The following is a 14,747-nucleotide window of genomic DNA, read 5'->3' as shown; positions in this document are numbered from 1 at the left end:
CTGTAGCCACAACAGGTTGGCGGCAAAGCAAATACCGCTAACTGAAAGCACCCTGCTGTAGCCCCAGTGGCGCAATTGGTTAGCGCACGGTACTTATAAGGCAGTAGCCGTGAGCAATGCCGGGGTTGTGAGTTCGAGCCTCACCTGGGGCATACTTTTATTTCGTAGCAGCTGACTCTGAAAGCATCGGGACGCTAGATTTGAGATGAATCACCTACTTGAGAAGAATAAGTGTGCGTGCGTTGTGCGTATCGTTTGCGTATTCCTCGGTAGTATAGTGGTTAGTATCCCCGCCTGTCACGCGGGAGACCGGGGTTCGATTCCCCGCCGGGGAGGTGCGATTTTTATATCGCGAAAGTTGCACGTGTGGCCCGATAGGACATTAACGTTGTGATCGAGAAATGTAGTTGCTGCAGAATCGTAAGAAACTCTGCGTCTTAGGAAGTGTTTCTCGTATTCTCCACACGACGTCGTCATCGTTTCAGAACTTACAGGGTTTGCTGTTGACGCTGGGTCAGCGCACCCCAGGCTTAATGATCGAGCTCGAAGCACCCAAGAAAAAGAATAATTTCAGCAGAGCGTGGTTTCGATCCACGGACCTCTGGGTTATGGGCCCAGCACGCTTCCACTGCGCCACTCTGCTGCGTGACGTGGGACACTTGGAAAAGCATTGTCTGCGTCGCGTACCGTTTACTTAACTGTGCAACATCTCTCAGCTTGACTTGTCTCGACTTTGCTCGACTGACGCTACGCTGACGCTTGCACGAAGCGATATTTACCACGATCGTCTCGAGATGCAGCTGCGAGATGCTCAGGATTGACATTGCACTCCACGCAGGTGGAAACATTCGAATGCACTGCCTAGCTACGCGCCCGCAACTAACAAAATGCCGACCCTGCCAGGATTCGAACCTGGAATCTTCTGATCCGTAGTCAGACGCGTTATCCGTTGCGCCACAGGGCCACTGTTCGCCTTTCGTCATATGAGGCGGGTACACATCGCAGAGCAACGTGTTCTCCGTGGCTCGGCAACTGCGTGTCGTCCACTGACAACGGCGGCGCGGCCACTCTGGTCTTCCGCACTCTGCAGGGAGCTGCCAAGGAAGGCATCTCTCCTCCAGCTGCTCGGCCACGGTGCGCCTGCATAGCTTAGAGCTTGCCACACATCTGCCCTCGCTGTTGGACAGGTAGCAGAAGGCAAGGCGCGCGTTTTTCTGCAATTTTTCGGTGATGACAAGCGGTTGATATGCTTGTAAGTGTAGCATATGAAACAAGAATCGTATGAAGCATCCGTAGCCAGGTGCTAAAGTCGCAGTATGGCCGCAGGTGACGGTCGTATGATGGGTCTGTAGCCACAACAGGTTGGCGGCAAAGCAAATACCGCTAACTGAAAGCACCCTGCTGTAGCCCCAGTGGCGCAATTGGTTAGCGCACGGTACTTATAAGGCAGTAGCCGTGAGCAATGCCGGGGTTGTGAGTTCGAGCCTCACCTGGGGCATACTTTTATTTCGTAGCAGCTGACTCTGAAAGCATCGGGACGCTAGATTTGAGATGAATCACCTACTTGAGAAGAATAAGTGTGCGTGCGTTGTGCGTATCGTTTGCGTATTCCTCGGTAGTATAGTGGTTAGTATCCCCGCCTGTCACGCGGGAGACCGGGGTTCGATTCCCCGCCGGGGAGGTGCGATTTTTATATCGCGAAAGTTGCACGTGTGGCCCGATAGGACATTAACGTTGTGATCGAGAAATGTAGTTGCTGCAGAATCGTAAGAAACTCTGCGTCTTAGGAAGTGTTTCTCGTATTCTCCACACGACGTCGTCATCGTTTCAGAACTTACAGGGTTTGCTGTTGACGCTGGGTCAGCGCACCCCAGGCTTAATGATCGAGCTCGAAGCACCCAAGAAAAAGAATAATTTCAGCAGAGCGTGGTTTCGATCCACGGACCTCTGGGTTATGGGCCCAGCACGCTTCCACTGCGCCACTCTGCTGCGTGACGTGGGACACTTGGAAAAGCATTGTCTGCGTCGCGTACCGTTTACTTAACTGTGCAACATCTCTCAGCTTGACTTGTCTCGACTTTGCTCGACTGACGCTACGCTGACGCTTGCACGAAGCGATATTTACCACGATCGTCTCGAGATGCAGCTGCGAGATGCTCAGGATTGACATTGCACTCCACGCAGGTGGAAACATTCGAATGCACTGCCTAGCTACGCGCCCGCAACTAACAAAATGCCGACCCTGCCAGGATTCGAACCTGGAATCTTCTGATCCGTAGTCAGACGCGTTATCCGTTGCGCCACAGGGCCACTGTTCGCCTTTCGTCATATGAGGCGGGTACACATCGCAGAGCAACGTGTTCTCCGTGGCTCGGCAACTGCGTGTCGTCCACTGACAACGGCGGCGCGGCCACTCTGGTCTTCCGCACTCTGCAGGGAGCTGCCAAGGAAGGCATCTCTCCTCCAGCTGCTCGGCCACGGTGCGCCTGCATAGCTTAGAGCTTGCCACACATCTGCCCTCGCTGTTGGACAGGTAGCAGAAGGCAAGGCGCGCGTTTTTCTGCAATTTTTCGGTGATGACAAGCGGTTGATATGCTTGTAAGTGTAGCATATGAAACAAGAATCGTATGAAGCATCCGTAGCCAGGTGCTAAAGTCGCAGTATGGCCGCAGGTGACGGTCGTATGATGGGTCTGTAGCCACAACAGGTTGGCGGCAAAGCAAATACCGCTAACTGAAAGCACCCTGCTGTAGCCCCAGTGGCGCAATTGGTTAGCGCACGGTACTTATAAGGCAGTAGCCGTGAGCAATGCCGGGGTTGTGAGTTCGAGCCTCACCTGGGGCATACTTTTATTTCGTAGCAGCTGACTCTGAAAGCATCGGGACGCTAGATTTGAGATGAATCACCTACTTGAGAAGAATAAGTGTGCGTGCGTTGTGCGTATCGTTTGCGTATTCCTCGGTAGTATAGTGGTTAGTATCCCCGCCTGTCACGCGGGAGACCGGGGTTCGATTCCCCGCCGGGGAGGTGCGATTTTTATATCGCGAAAGTTGCACGTGTGGCCCGATAGGACATTAACGTTGTGATCGAGAAATGTAGTTGCTGCAGAATCGTAAGAAACTCTGCGTCTTAGGAAGTGTTTCTCGTATTCTCCACACGACGTCGTCATCGTTTCAGAACTTACAGGGTTTGCTGTTGACGCTGGGTCAGCGCACCCCAGGCTTAATGATCGAGCTCGAAGCACCCAAGAAAAAGAATAATTTTAGCACAGCGTGGTTTCGATCCACGGACCTCTGGGTTATGGGCCCAGCACGCTTCCACTGCGCCACTCTGCTGCGTGACGTGGGACACTTGGAAAAGCATTGTCTGCGTCGCGTACCGTTTACTTAACTGTGCAACATCTCTCAGCTTGACTTGTCTCGACTTTGCTCGACTGACGCTACGCTGACGCTTGCACGAAGCGATATTTACCACGATCGTCTCGAGATGCAGCTGCGAGATGCTCAGGATTGACATTGCACTCCACGCAGGTGGAAACATTCGAATGCACTGCCTAGCTACGCGCCCGCAACTAACAAAATGCCGACCCTGCCAGGATTCGAACCTGGAATCTTCTGATCCGTAGTCAGACGCGTTATCCGTTGCGCCACAGGGCCACTGTTCGCCTTTCGTCATATGAGGCGGGTACACATCGCAGAGCAACGTGTTCTCCGTGGCTCGGCAACTGCGTGTCGTCCACTGACAACGGCGGCGCGGCCACTCTGGTCTTCCGCACTCTGCAGGGAGCTGCCAAGGAAGGCATCTCTCCTCCAGCTGCTCGGCCACGGTGCGCCTGCATAGCTTAGAGCTTGCCACACATCTGCCCTCGCTGTTGGACAGGTAGCAGAAGGCAAGGCGCGCGTTTTTCTGCAATTTTTCGGTGATGACAAGCGGTTGATATGCTTGTAAGTGTAGCATATGAAACAAGAATCGTATGAAGCATCCGTAGCCAGGTGCTAAAGTCGCAGTATGGCCGCAGGTGACGGTCGTATGATGGGTCTGTAGCCACAACAGGTTGGCGGCAAAGCAAATACCGCTAACTGAAAGCACCCTGCTGTAGCCCCAGTGGCGCAATTGGTTAGCGCACGGTACTTATAAGGCAGTAGCCGTGAGCAATGCCGGGGTTGTGAGTTCGAGCCTCACCTGGGGCATACTTTTATTTCGTAGCAGCTGACTCTGAAAGCATCGGGACGCTAGATTTGAGATGAATCACCTACTTGAGAAGAATAAGTGTGCGTGCGTTGTGCGTATCGTTTGCGTATTCCTCGGTAGTATAGTGGTTAGTATCCCCGCCTGTCACGCGGGAGACCGGGGTTCGATTCCCCGCCGGGGAGGTGCGATTTTTATATCGCGAAAGTTGCACGTGTGGCCCGATAGGACATTAACGTTGTGATCGAGAAATGTAGTTGCTGCAGAATCGTAAGAAACTCTGCGTCTTAGGAAGTGTTTCTCGTATTCTCCACACGACGTCGTCATCGTTTCAGAACTTACAGGGTTTGCTGTTGACGCTGGGTCAGCGCACCCCAGGCTTAATGATCGAGCTCGAAGCACCCAAGAAAAAGAATAATTTTAGCAGAGCGTGGTTTCGATCCACGGACCTCTGGGTTATGGGCCCAGCACGCTTCCACTGCGCCACTCTGCTGCGTGACGTGGGACACTTGGAAAAGCATTGTCTGCGTCGCGTACCGTTTACTTAACTGTGCAACATCTCTCAGCTTGACTTGTCTCGACTTTGCTCGACTGACGCTACGCTGACGCTTGCACGAAGCGATATTTACCACGATCGTCTCGAGATGCAGCTGCGAGATGCTCAGGATTGACATTGCACTCCACGCAGGTGGAAACATTCGAATGCACTGCCTAGCTACGCGCCCGCAACTAACAAAATGCCGACCCTGCCAGGATTCGAACCTGGAATCTTCTGATCCGTAGTCAGACGCGTTATCCGTTGCGCCACAGGGCCACTGTTCGCCTTTCGTCATATGAGGCGGGTACACATCGCAGAGCAACGTGTTCTCCGTGGCTCGGCAACTGCGTGTCGTCCACTGACAACGGCGGCGCGGCCACTCTGGTCTTCCGCACTCTGCAGGGAGCTGCCAAGGAAGGCATCTCTCCTCCAGCTGCTCGGCCACGGTGCGCCTGCATAGCTTAGAGCTTGCCACACATCTGCCCTCGCTGTTGGACAGGTAGCAGAAGGCAAGGCGCGCGTTTTTCTGCAATTTTTCGGTGATGACAAGCGGTTGATATGCTTGTAAGTGTAGCATATGAAACAAGAATCGTATGAAGCATCCGTAGCCAGGTGCTAAAGTCGCAGTATGGCCGCAGGTGACGGTCGTATGATGGGTCTGTAGCCACAACAGGTTGGCGGCAAAGCAAATACCGCTAACTGAAAGCACCCTGCTGTAGCCCCAGTGGCGCAATTGGTTAGCGCACGGTACTTATAAGGCAGTAGCCGTGAGCAATGCCGGGGTTGTGAGTTCGAGCCTCACCTGGGGCATACTTTTATTTCGTAGCAGCTGACTCTGAAAGCATCGGGACGCTAGATTTGAGATGAATCACCTACTTGAGAAGAATAAGTGTGCGTGCGTTGTGCGTATCGTTTGCGTATTCCTCGGTAGTATAGTGGTTAGTATCCCCGCCTGTCACGCGGGAGACCGGGGTTCGATTCCCCGCCGGGGAGGTGCGATTTTTATATCGCGAAAGTTGCACGTGTGGCCCGATAGGACATTAACGTTGTGATCGAGAAATGTAGTTGCTGCAGAATCGTAAGAAACTCTGCGTCTTAGGAAGTGTTTCTCGTATTCTCCACACGACGTCGTCATCGTTTCAGAACTTACAGGGTTTGCTGTTGACGCTGGGTCAGCGCACCCCAGGCTTAATGATCGAGCTCGAAGCACCCAAGAAAAAGAATAATTTCAGCAGAGCGTGGTTTCGATCCACGGACCTCTGGGTTATGGGCCCAGCACGCTTCCACTGCGCCACTCTGCTGCGTGACGTGGGACACTTGGAAAAGCATTGTCTGCGTCGCGTACCGTTTACTTAACTGTGCAACATCTCTCAGCTTGACTTGTCTCGACTTTGCTCGACTGACGCTACGCTGACGCTTGCACGAAGCGATATTTACCACGATCGTCTCGAGATGCAGCTGCGAGATGCTCAGGATTGACATTGCACTCCACGCAGGTGGAAACATTCGAATGCACTGCCTAGCTACGCGCCCGCAACTAACAAAATGCCGACCCTGCCAGGATTCGAACCTGGAATCTTCTGATCCGTAGTCAGACGCGTTATCCGTTGCGCCACAGGGCCACTGTTCGCCTTTGTCATATGAGGCGGGTACACATCGCAGAGCAACGTGTTCTCCGTGGCTCGGCAACTGCGTGTCGTCCACTGACAACGGCGGCGCGGCCACTCTGGTCTTCCGCACTCTGCAGGGAGCTGCCAAGGAAGGCATCTCTCCTCCAGCTGCTCGGCCACGGTGCGCCTGCATAGCTTAGAGCTTGCCACACATCTGCCCTCGCTGTTGGACAGGTAGCAGAAGGCAAGGCGCGCGTTTTTCTGCAATTTTTCGGTGATGACAAGCGGTTGATATGCTTGTAAGTGTAGCATATGAAACAAGAATCGTATGAAGCATCCGTAGCCAGGTGCTAAAGTCGCAGTATGGCCGCAGGTGACGGTCGTATGATGGGTCTGTAGCCACAACAGGTTGGCGGCAAAGCAAATACCGCTAACTGAAAGCACCCTGCTGTAGCCCCAGTGGCGCAATTGGTTAGCGCACGGTACTTATAAGGCAGTAGCCGTGAGCAATGCCGGGGTTGTGAGTTCGAGCCTCACCTGGGGCATACTTTTATTTCGTAGCAGCTGACTCTGAAAGCATCGGGACGCTAGATTTGAGATGAATCACCTACTTGAGAAGAATAAGTGTGCGTGCGTTGTGCGTATCGTTTGCGTATTCCTCGGTAGTATAGTGGTTAGTATCCCCGCCTGTCACGCGGGAGACCGGGGTTCGATTCCCCGCCGGGGAGGTGCGATTTTTATATCGCGAAAGTTGCACGTGTGGCCCGATAGGACATTAACGTTGTGATCGAGAAATGTAGTTGCTGCAGAATCGTAAGAAACTCTGCGTCTTAGGAAGTGTTTCTCGTATTCTCCACACGACGTCGTCATCGTTTCAGAACTTACAGGGTTTGCTGTTGACGCTGGGTCAGCGCACCCCAGGCTTAATGATCGAGCTCGAAGCACCCAAGAAAAAGAATAATTTTAGCAGAGCGTGGTTTCGATCCACGGACCTCTGGGTTATGGGCCCAGCACGCTTCCACTGCGCCACTCTGCTGCGTGACGTGGGACACTTGGAAAAGCATTGTCTGCGTCGCGTACCGTTTACTTAACTGTGCAACATCTCTCAGCTTGACTTGACTCGACTTTGCTCGACTGACGCTACGCTGACGCTTGCACGAAGCGATATTTACCACGATCGTCTCGAGATGCAGCTGCGAGATGCTCAGGATTGACATTGCACTCCACGCAGGTGGAAACATTCGAATGCACTGCCTAGCTACGCGCCCGCAACTAACAAAATGCCGACCCTGCCAGGATTCGAACCTGGAATCTTCTGATCCGTAGTCAGACGCGTTATCCGTTGCGCCACAGGGCCACTGTTCGCCTTTCGTCATATGAGGCGGGTACACATCGCAGAGCAACGTGTTCTCCGTGGCTCGGCAACTGCGTGTCGTCCACTGACAACGGCGGCGCGGCCACTCTGGTCTTCCGCACTCTGCAGGGAGCTGCCAAGGAAGGCATCTCTCCTCCAGCTGCTCGGCCACGGTGCGCCTGCATAGCTTAGAGCTTGCCACACATCTGCCCTCGCTGTTGGACAGGTAGCAGAAGGCAAGGCGCGCGTTTTTCTGCAATTTTTCGGTGATGACAAGCGGTTGATATGCTTGTAAGTGTAGCATATGAAACAAGAATCGTATGAAGCATCCGTAGCCAGGTGCTAAAGTCGCAGTATGGCCGCAGGTGACGGTCGTATGATGGGTCTGTAGCCACAACAGGTTGGCGGCAAAGCAAATACCGCTAACTGAAAGCACCCTGCTGTAGCCCCAGTGGCGCAATTGGTTAGCGCACGGTACTTATAAGGCAGTAGCCGTGAGCAATGCCGGGGTTGTGAGTTCGAGCCTCACCTGGGGCATACTTTTATTTCGTAGCAGCTGACTCTGAAAGCATCGGGACGCTAGATTTGAGATGAATCACCTACTTGAGAAGAATAAGTGTGCGTGCGTTGTGCGTATCGTTTGCGTATTCCTCGGTAGTATAGTGGTTAGTATCCCCGCCTGTCACGCGGGAGACCGGGGTTCGATTCCCCGCCGGGGAGGTGCGATTTTTATATCGCGAAAGTTGCACGTGTGGCCCGATAGGACATTAACGTTGTGATCGAGAAATGTAGTTGCTGCAGAATCGTAAGAAACTCTGCGTCTTAGGAAGTGTTTCTCGTATTCTCCACACGACGTCGTCATCGTTTCAGAACTTACAGGGTTTGCTGTTGACGCTGGGTCAGCGCACCCCAGGCTTAATGATCGAGCTCGAAGCACCCAAGAAAAAGAATAATTTTAGCAGAGCGTGGTTTCGATCCACGGACCTCTGGGTTATGGGCCCAGCACGCTTCCACTGCGCCACTCTGCTGCGTGACGTGGGACACTTGGAAAAGCATTGTCTGCGTCGCGTACCGTTTACTTAACTGTGCAACATCTCTCAGCTTGACTTGACTCGACTTTGCTCGACTGACGCTACGCTGACGCTTGCACGAAGCGATATTTACCACGATCGTCTCGAGATGCAGCTGCGAGATGCTCAGGATTGACATTGCACTCCACGCAGGTGGAAACATTCGAATGCACTGCCTAGCTACGCGCCCACAACTAACAAAATGCCGACCCTGCCAGGATTCGAACCTGGAATCTTCTGATCCGTAGTCAGACGCGTTATCCGTTGCGCCACAGGGCCACTGTTCGCCTTTCGTCATATGAGGCGGGTACACATCGCAGAGCAACGTGTTCTCCGTGGCTCGGCAACTGCGTGTCGTCCACTGACAACGGCGGCGCGGCCACTCTGGTCTTCCGCACTCTGCAGGGAGCTGCCAAGGAAGGCATCTCTCCTCCAGCTGCTCGGCCACGGTGCGCCTGCATAGCTTAGAGCTTGCCACACATCTGCCCTCGCTGTTGGACAGGTAGCAGAAGGCAAGGCGCGCGTTTTTCTGCAATTTTTCGGTGATGACAAGCGGTTGATATGCTTGTAAGTGTAGCATATGAAACAAGAATCGTATGAAGCATCCGTAGCCAGGTGCTAAAGTCGCAGTATGGCCGCAGGTGACGGTCGTATGATGGGTCTGTAGCCACAACAGGTTGGCGGCAAAGCAAATACCGCTAACTGAAAGCACCCTGCTGTAGCCCCAGTGGCGCAATTGGTTAGCGCACGGTACTTATAAGGCAGTAGCCGTGAGCAATGCCGGGGTTGTGAGTTCGAGCCTCACCTGGGGCATACTTTTATTTCGTAGCAGCTGACTCTGAAAGCATCGGGACGCTAGATTTGAGATGAATCACCTACTTGAGAAGAATAAGTGTGCGTGCGTTGTGCGTATCGTTTGCGTATTCCTCGGTAGTATAGTGGTTAGTATCCCCGCCTGTCACGCGGGAGACCGGGGTTCGATTCCCCGCCGGGGAGGTGCGATTTTTATATCGCGAAAGTTGCACGTGTGGCCCGATAGGACATTAACGTTGTGATCGAGAAATGTAGTTGCTGCAGAATCGTAAGAAACTCTGCGTCTTAGGAAGTGTTTCTCGTATTCTCCACACGACGTCGTCATCGTTTCAGAACTTACAGGGTTTGCTGTTGACGCTGGGTCAGCGCACCCCAGGCTTAATGATCGAGCTCGAAGCACCCAAGAAAAAGAATAATTTCAGCAGAGCGTGGTTTCGATCCACGGACCTCTGGGTTATGGGCCCAGCACGCTTCCACTGCGCCACTCTGCTGCGTGACGTGGGACACTTGGAAAAGCATTGTCTGCGTCGCGTACCGTTTACTTAACTGTGCAACATCTCTCAGCTTGACTTGTCTCGACTTTGCTCGACTGACGCTACGCTGACGCTTGCACGAAGCGATATTTACCACGATCGTCTCGAGATGCAGCTGCGAGATGCTCAGGATTGACATTGCACTCCACGCAGGTGGAAACATTCGAATGCACTGCCTAGCTACGCGCCCGCAACTAACAAAATGCCGACCCTGCCAGGATTCGAACCTGGAATCTTCTGATCCGTAGTCAGACGCGTTATCCGTTGCGCCACAGGGCCACTGTTCGCCTTTCGTCATATGAGGCGGGTACACATCGCAGAGCAACGTGTTCTCCGTGGCTCGGCAACTGCGTGTCGTCCACTGACAACGGCGGCGCGGCCACTCTGGTCTTCCGCACTCTGCAGGGAGCTGCCAAGGAAGGCATCTCTCCTCCAGCTGCTCGGCCACGGTGCGCCTGCATAGCTTAGAGCTTGCCACACATCTGCCCTCGCTGTTGGACAGGTAGCAGAAGGCAAGGCGCGCGTTTTTCTGCAATTTTTCGGTGATGACAAGCGGTTGATATGCTTGTAAGTGTAGCATATGAAACAAGAATCGTATGAAGCATCCGTAGCCAGGTGCTAAAGTCGCAGTATGGCCGCAGGTGACGGTCGTATGATGGGTCTGTAGCCACAACAGGTTGGCGGCAAAGCAAATACCGCTAACTGAAAGCACCCTGCTGTAGCCCCAGTGGCGCAATTGGTTAGCGCACGGTACTTATAAGGCAGTAGCCGTGAGCAATGCCGGGGTTGTGAGTTCGAGCCTCACCTGGGGCATACTTTTATTTCGTAGCAGCTGACTCTGAAAGCATCGGGACGCTAGATTTGAGATGAATCACCTACTTGAGAAGAATAAGTGTGCGTGCGTTGTGCGTATCGTTTGCGTATTCCTCGGTAGTATAGTGGTTAGTATCCCCGCCTGTCACGCGGGAGACCGGGGTTCGATTCCCCGCCGGGGAGGTGCGATTTTTATATCGCGAAAGTTGCACGTGTGGCCCGATAGGACATTAACGTTGTGATCGAGAAATGTAGTTGCTGCAGAATCGTAAGAAACTCTGCGTCTTAGGAAGTGTTTCTCGTATTCTCCACACGACGTCGTCATCGTTTCAGAACTTACAGGGTTTGCTGTTGACGCTGGGTCAGCGCACCCCAGGCTTAATGATCGAGCTCGAAGCACCCAAGAAAAAGAATAATTTCAGCAGAGCGTGGTTTCGATCCACGGACCTCTGGGTTATGGGCCCAGCACGCTTCCACTGCGCCACTCTGCTGCGTGACGTGGGACACTTGGAAAAGCATTGTCTGCGTCGCGTACCGTTTACTTAACTGTGCAACATCTCTCAGCTTGACTTGTCTCGACTTTGCTCGACTGACGCTACGCTGACGCTTGCACGAAGCGATATTTACCACGATCGTCTCGAGATGCAGCTGCGAGATGCTCAGGATTGACATTGCACTCCACGCAGGTGGAAACATTCGAATGCACTGCCTAGCTACGCGCCCGCAACTAACAAAATGCCGACCCTGCCAGGATTCGAACCTGGAATCTTCTGATCCGTAGTCAGACGCGTTATCCGTTGCGCCACAGGGCCACTGTTCGCCTTTCGTCATATGAGGCGGGTACACATCGCAGAGCAACGTGTTCTCCGTGGCTCGGCAACTGCGTGTCGTCCACTGACAACGGCGGCGCGGCCACTCTGGTCTTCCGCACTCTGCAGGGAGCTGCCAAGGAAGGCATCTCTCCTCCAGCTGCTCGGCCACGGTGCGCCTGCATAGCTTAGAGCTTGCCACACATCTGCCCTCGCTGTTGGACAGGTAGCAGAAGGCAAGGCGCGCGTTTTTCTGCAATTTTTCGGTGATGACAAGCGGTTGATATGCTTGTAAGTGTAGCATATGAAACAAGAATCGTATGAAGCATCCGTAGCCAGGTGCTAAAGTCGCAGTATGGCCGCAGGTGACGGTCGTATGATGGGTCTGTAGCCACAACAGGTTGGCGGCAAAGCAAATACCGCTAACTGAAAGCACCCTGCTGTAGCCCCAGTGGCGCAATTGGTTAGCGCACGGTACTTATAAGGCAGTAGCCGTGAGCAATGCCGGGGTTGTGAGTTCGAGCCTCACCTGGGGCATACTTTTATTTCGTAGCAGCTGACTCTGAAAGCATCGGGACGCTAGATTTGAGATGAATCACCTACTTGAGAAGAATAAGTGTGCGTGCGTTGTGCGTATCGTTTGCGTATTCCTCGGTAGTATAGTGGTTAGTATCCCCGCCTGTCACGCGGGAGACCGGGGTTCGATTCCCCGCCGGGGAGGTGCGATTTTTATATCGCGAAAGTTGCACGTGTGGCCCGATAGGACATTAACGTTGTGATCGAGAAATGTAGTTGCTGCAGAATCGTAAGAAACTCTGCGTCTTAGGAAGTGTTTCTCGTATTCTCCACACGACGTCGTCATCGTTTCAGAACTTACAGGGTTTGCTGTTGACGCTGGGTCAGCGCACCCCAGGCTTAATGATCGAGCTCGAAGCACCCAAGAAAAAGAATAATTTTAGCACAGCGTGGTTTCGATCCACGGACCTCTGGGTTATGGGCCCAGCACGCTTCCACTGCGCCACTCTGCTGCGTGACGTGGGACACTTGGAAAAGCATTGTCTGCGTCGCGTACCGTTTACTTAACTGTGCAACATCTCTCAGCTTGACTTGTCTCGACTTTGCTCGACTGACGCTACGCTGACGCTTGCACGAAGCGATATTTACCACGATCGTCTCGAGATGCAGCTGCGAGATGCTCAGGATTGACATTGCACTCCACGCAGGTGGAAACATTCGAATGCACTGCCTAGCTACGCGCCCGCAACTAACAAAATGCCGACCCTGCCAGGATTCGAACCTGGAATCTTCTGATCCGTAGTCAGACGCGTTATCCGTTGCGCCACAGGGCCACTGTTCGCCTTTCGTCATATGAGGCGGGTACACATCGCAGAGCAACGTGTTCTCCGTGGCTCGGCAACTGCGTGTCGTCCACTGACAACGGCGGCGCGGCCACTCTGGTCTTCCGCACTCTGCAGGGAGCTGCCAAGGAAGGCATCTCTCCTCCAGCTGCTCGGCCACGGTGCGCCTGCATAGCTTAGAGCTTGCCACACATCTGCCCTCGCTGTTGGACAGGTAGCAGAAGGCAAGGCGCGCGTTTTTCTGCAATTTTTCGGTGATGACAAGCGGTTGATATGCTTGTAAGTGTAGCATATGAAACAAGAATCGTATGAAGCATCCGTAGCCAGGTGCTAAAGTCGCAGTATGGCCGCAGGTGACGGTCGTATGATGGGTCTGTAGCCACAACAGGTTGGCGGCAAAGCAAATACCGCTAACTGAAAGCACCCTGCTGTAGCCCCAGTGGCGCAATTGGTTAGCGCACGGTACTTATAAGGCAGTAGCCGTGAGCAATGCCGGGGTTGTGAGTTCGAGCCTCACCTGGGGCATACTTTTATTTCGTAGCAGCTGACTCTGAAAGCATCGGGACGCTAGATTTGAGATGAATCACCTACTTGAGAAGAATAAGTGTGCGTGCGTTGTGCGTATCGTTTGCGTATTCCTCGGTAGTATAGTGGTTAGTATCCCCGCCTGTCACGCGGGAGACCGGGGTTCGATTCCCCGCCGGGGAGGTGCGATTTTTATATCGCGAAAGTTGCACGTGTGGCCCGATAGGACATTAACGTTGTGATCGAGAAATGTAGTTGCTGCAGAATCGTAAGAAACTCTGCGTCTTAGGAAGTGTTTCTCGTATTCTCCACACGACGTCGTCATCGTTTCAGAACTTACAGGGTTTGCTGTTGACGCTGGGTCAGCGCACCCCAGGCTTAATGATCGAGCTCGAAGCACCCAAGAAAAAGAATAATTTTAGCAGAGCGTGGTTTCGATCCACGGACCTCTGGGTTATGGGCCCAGCACGCTTCCACTGCGCCACTCTGCTGCGTGACGTGGGACACTTGGAAAAGCATTGTCTGCGTCGCGTACCGTTTACTTAACTGTGCAACATCTCTCAGCTTGACTTGTCTCGACTTTGCTCGACTGACGCTACGCTGACGCTTGCACGAAGCGATATTTACCACGATCGTCTCGAGATGCAGCTGCGAGATGCTCAGGATTGACATTGCACTCCACGCAGGTGGAAACATTCGAATGCACTGCCTAGCTACGCGCCCGCAACTAACAAAATGCCGACCCTGCCAGGATTCGAACCTGGAATCTTCTGATCCGTAGTCAGACGCGTTATCCGTTGCGCCACAGGGCCACTGTTCGCCTTTCGTCATATGAGGCGGGTACACATCGCAGAGCAACGTGTTCTCCGTGGCTCGGCAACTGCGTGTCGTCCACTGACAACGGCGGCGCGGCCACTCTGGTCTTCCGCACTCTGCAGGGAGCTGCCAAGGAAGGCATCTCTCCTCCAGCTGCTCGGCCACGGTGCGCCTGCATAGCTTAGAGCTTGCCACACATCTGCCCTCGCTGTTGGACAGGTAGCAGAAGGCAAGGCGCGCGTTTTTCTGCAATTTTTCGGTGATGACAAGCGGTTGATATGCTTGTAAGTGTAGCATATGAAACAAGAATCGTATGAAGC

General features: G+C 53.4%; 37 non-coding genes across 37 annotated transcripts; 22 read left to right on the top strand and 15 right to left on the bottom strand.

The window, feature by feature from the left end:
* Positions 1-60: 60 nt before the first annotated feature.
* Positions 61-152, top strand: Trnai-uau (transfer RNA isoleucine (anticodon UAU)). The gene is given in 2 exon segments: positions 61-98; positions 117-152. It is a non-coding gene; the product is annotated as a tRNA-Ile (tRNA).
* A 111-nt stretch (positions 153-263) lies between these two features.
* Positions 264-335, top strand: Trnad-guc (transfer RNA aspartic acid (anticodon GUC)). The gene has a single exon. It is a non-coding gene; the product is annotated as a tRNA-Asp (tRNA).
* A 556-nt stretch (positions 336-891) lies between these two features.
* On the bottom strand, positions 892-964 carry Trnar-acg (transfer RNA arginine (anticodon ACG)). The gene has a single exon. It is a non-coding gene; the product is annotated as a tRNA-Arg (tRNA).
* A 442-nt stretch (positions 965-1,406) lies between these two features.
* Positions 1,407-1,498, top strand: Trnai-uau (transfer RNA isoleucine (anticodon UAU)). The gene is given in 2 exon segments: positions 1,407-1,444; positions 1,463-1,498. It is a non-coding gene; the product is annotated as a tRNA-Ile (tRNA).
* Positions 1,499-1,609: 111 nt separating this feature from the next.
* Trnad-guc (transfer RNA aspartic acid (anticodon GUC)) lies at positions 1,610-1,681 on the top strand. Its single transcript has one exon. It is a non-coding gene; the product is annotated as a tRNA-Asp (tRNA).
* A 556-nt stretch (positions 1,682-2,237) lies between these two features.
* On the bottom strand, positions 2,238-2,310 carry Trnar-acg (transfer RNA arginine (anticodon ACG)). Its single transcript has one exon. It is a non-coding gene; the product is annotated as a tRNA-Arg (tRNA).
* A 442-nt stretch (positions 2,311-2,752) lies between these two features.
* Trnai-uau (transfer RNA isoleucine (anticodon UAU)) lies at positions 2,753-2,844 on the top strand. Its single transcript is given in 2 exon segments — positions 2,753-2,790; positions 2,809-2,844. It is a non-coding gene; the product is annotated as a tRNA-Ile (tRNA).
* Positions 2,845-2,955: 111 nt separating this feature from the next.
* On the top strand, positions 2,956-3,027 carry Trnad-guc (transfer RNA aspartic acid (anticodon GUC)). The gene has a single exon. It is a non-coding gene; the product is annotated as a tRNA-Asp (tRNA).
* A 556-nt stretch (positions 3,028-3,583) lies between these two features.
* Positions 3,584-3,656, bottom strand: Trnar-acg (transfer RNA arginine (anticodon ACG)). Its single transcript has one exon. It is a non-coding gene; the product is annotated as a tRNA-Arg (tRNA).
* A 442-nt stretch (positions 3,657-4,098) lies between these two features.
* Positions 4,099-4,190, top strand: Trnai-uau (transfer RNA isoleucine (anticodon UAU)). Its single transcript is given in 2 exon segments — positions 4,099-4,136; positions 4,155-4,190. It is a non-coding gene; the product is annotated as a tRNA-Ile (tRNA).
* Positions 4,191-4,301: 111 nt separating this feature from the next.
* On the top strand, positions 4,302-4,373 carry Trnad-guc (transfer RNA aspartic acid (anticodon GUC)). The gene has a single exon. It is a non-coding gene; the product is annotated as a tRNA-Asp (tRNA).
* Positions 4,374-4,609: 236 nt separating this feature from the next.
* Positions 4,610-4,681, bottom strand: Trnam-cau (transfer RNA methionine (anticodon CAU)). Its single transcript has one exon. It is a non-coding gene; the product is annotated as a tRNA-Met (tRNA).
* Positions 4,682-4,929: 248 nt separating this feature from the next.
* On the bottom strand, positions 4,930-5,002 carry Trnar-acg (transfer RNA arginine (anticodon ACG)). Its single transcript has one exon. It is a non-coding gene; the product is annotated as a tRNA-Arg (tRNA).
* Positions 5,003-5,444: 442 nt separating this feature from the next.
* Positions 5,445-5,536, top strand: Trnai-uau (transfer RNA isoleucine (anticodon UAU)). Its single transcript is given in 2 exon segments — positions 5,445-5,482; positions 5,501-5,536. It is a non-coding gene; the product is annotated as a tRNA-Ile (tRNA).
* A 111-nt stretch (positions 5,537-5,647) lies between these two features.
* On the top strand, positions 5,648-5,719 carry Trnad-guc (transfer RNA aspartic acid (anticodon GUC)). Its single transcript has one exon. It is a non-coding gene; the product is annotated as a tRNA-Asp (tRNA).
* A 556-nt stretch (positions 5,720-6,275) lies between these two features.
* Positions 6,276-6,348, bottom strand: Trnar-acg (transfer RNA arginine (anticodon ACG)). Its single transcript has one exon. It is a non-coding gene; the product is annotated as a tRNA-Arg (tRNA).
* Positions 6,349-6,789: 441 nt separating this feature from the next.
* Trnai-uau (transfer RNA isoleucine (anticodon UAU)) lies at positions 6,790-6,881 on the top strand. Its single transcript is given in 2 exon segments — positions 6,790-6,827; positions 6,846-6,881. It is a non-coding gene; the product is annotated as a tRNA-Ile (tRNA).
* A 111-nt stretch (positions 6,882-6,992) lies between these two features.
* Positions 6,993-7,064, top strand: Trnad-guc (transfer RNA aspartic acid (anticodon GUC)). The gene has a single exon. It is a non-coding gene; the product is annotated as a tRNA-Asp (tRNA).
* A 236-nt stretch (positions 7,065-7,300) lies between these two features.
* On the bottom strand, positions 7,301-7,372 carry Trnam-cau (transfer RNA methionine (anticodon CAU)). The gene has a single exon. It is a non-coding gene; the product is annotated as a tRNA-Met (tRNA).
* A 248-nt stretch (positions 7,373-7,620) lies between these two features.
* Trnar-acg (transfer RNA arginine (anticodon ACG)) lies at positions 7,621-7,693 on the bottom strand. Its single transcript has one exon. It is a non-coding gene; the product is annotated as a tRNA-Arg (tRNA).
* A 442-nt stretch (positions 7,694-8,135) lies between these two features.
* Positions 8,136-8,227, top strand: Trnai-uau (transfer RNA isoleucine (anticodon UAU)). The gene is given in 2 exon segments: positions 8,136-8,173; positions 8,192-8,227. It is a non-coding gene; the product is annotated as a tRNA-Ile (tRNA).
* Positions 8,228-8,338: 111 nt separating this feature from the next.
* Positions 8,339-8,410, top strand: Trnad-guc (transfer RNA aspartic acid (anticodon GUC)). Its single transcript has one exon. It is a non-coding gene; the product is annotated as a tRNA-Asp (tRNA).
* A 236-nt stretch (positions 8,411-8,646) lies between these two features.
* Trnam-cau (transfer RNA methionine (anticodon CAU)) lies at positions 8,647-8,718 on the bottom strand. The gene has a single exon. It is a non-coding gene; the product is annotated as a tRNA-Met (tRNA).
* A 248-nt stretch (positions 8,719-8,966) lies between these two features.
* On the bottom strand, positions 8,967-9,039 carry Trnar-acg (transfer RNA arginine (anticodon ACG)). Its single transcript has one exon. It is a non-coding gene; the product is annotated as a tRNA-Arg (tRNA).
* Positions 9,040-9,481: 442 nt separating this feature from the next.
* On the top strand, positions 9,482-9,573 carry Trnai-uau (transfer RNA isoleucine (anticodon UAU)). The gene is given in 2 exon segments: positions 9,482-9,519; positions 9,538-9,573. It is a non-coding gene; the product is annotated as a tRNA-Ile (tRNA).
* A 111-nt stretch (positions 9,574-9,684) lies between these two features.
* Positions 9,685-9,756, top strand: Trnad-guc (transfer RNA aspartic acid (anticodon GUC)). Its single transcript has one exon. It is a non-coding gene; the product is annotated as a tRNA-Asp (tRNA).
* Positions 9,757-10,312: 556 nt separating this feature from the next.
* On the bottom strand, positions 10,313-10,385 carry Trnar-acg (transfer RNA arginine (anticodon ACG)). The gene has a single exon. It is a non-coding gene; the product is annotated as a tRNA-Arg (tRNA).
* A 442-nt stretch (positions 10,386-10,827) lies between these two features.
* Trnai-uau (transfer RNA isoleucine (anticodon UAU)) lies at positions 10,828-10,919 on the top strand. The gene is given in 2 exon segments: positions 10,828-10,865; positions 10,884-10,919. It is a non-coding gene; the product is annotated as a tRNA-Ile (tRNA).
* A 111-nt stretch (positions 10,920-11,030) lies between these two features.
* Trnad-guc (transfer RNA aspartic acid (anticodon GUC)) lies at positions 11,031-11,102 on the top strand. The gene has a single exon. It is a non-coding gene; the product is annotated as a tRNA-Asp (tRNA).
* A 556-nt stretch (positions 11,103-11,658) lies between these two features.
* On the bottom strand, positions 11,659-11,731 carry Trnar-acg (transfer RNA arginine (anticodon ACG)). Its single transcript has one exon. It is a non-coding gene; the product is annotated as a tRNA-Arg (tRNA).
* A 442-nt stretch (positions 11,732-12,173) lies between these two features.
* On the top strand, positions 12,174-12,265 carry Trnai-uau (transfer RNA isoleucine (anticodon UAU)). Its single transcript is given in 2 exon segments — positions 12,174-12,211; positions 12,230-12,265. It is a non-coding gene; the product is annotated as a tRNA-Ile (tRNA).
* Positions 12,266-12,376: 111 nt separating this feature from the next.
* Trnad-guc (transfer RNA aspartic acid (anticodon GUC)) lies at positions 12,377-12,448 on the top strand. Its single transcript has one exon. It is a non-coding gene; the product is annotated as a tRNA-Asp (tRNA).
* A 556-nt stretch (positions 12,449-13,004) lies between these two features.
* Positions 13,005-13,077, bottom strand: Trnar-acg (transfer RNA arginine (anticodon ACG)). Its single transcript has one exon. It is a non-coding gene; the product is annotated as a tRNA-Arg (tRNA).
* A 442-nt stretch (positions 13,078-13,519) lies between these two features.
* Positions 13,520-13,611, top strand: Trnai-uau (transfer RNA isoleucine (anticodon UAU)). Its single transcript is given in 2 exon segments — positions 13,520-13,557; positions 13,576-13,611. It is a non-coding gene; the product is annotated as a tRNA-Ile (tRNA).
* A 111-nt stretch (positions 13,612-13,722) lies between these two features.
* Trnad-guc (transfer RNA aspartic acid (anticodon GUC)) lies at positions 13,723-13,794 on the top strand. Its single transcript has one exon. It is a non-coding gene; the product is annotated as a tRNA-Asp (tRNA).
* Positions 13,795-14,030: 236 nt separating this feature from the next.
* Positions 14,031-14,102, bottom strand: Trnam-cau (transfer RNA methionine (anticodon CAU)). The gene has a single exon. It is a non-coding gene; the product is annotated as a tRNA-Met (tRNA).
* Positions 14,103-14,350: 248 nt separating this feature from the next.
* Positions 14,351-14,423, bottom strand: Trnar-acg (transfer RNA arginine (anticodon ACG)). The gene has a single exon. It is a non-coding gene; the product is annotated as a tRNA-Arg (tRNA).
* Between the last annotated feature and the right edge of the window lie 324 nt (positions 14,424-14,747).

Source organism: Schistocerca cancellata, unplaced genomic scaffold, assembly GCF_023864275.1.
Source record: "Schistocerca cancellata isolate TAMUIC-IGC-003103 unplaced genomic scaffold, iqSchCanc2.1 HiC_scaffold_1023, whole genome shotgun sequence".
Lineage (NCBI taxonomy): Eukaryota > Metazoa > Arthropoda > Insecta > Orthoptera > Acrididae > Schistocerca > Schistocerca cancellata.
Note: the sequence above shows the minus strand (reverse complement) of the source record. Positions and strands in the feature narration are given on the sequence as shown.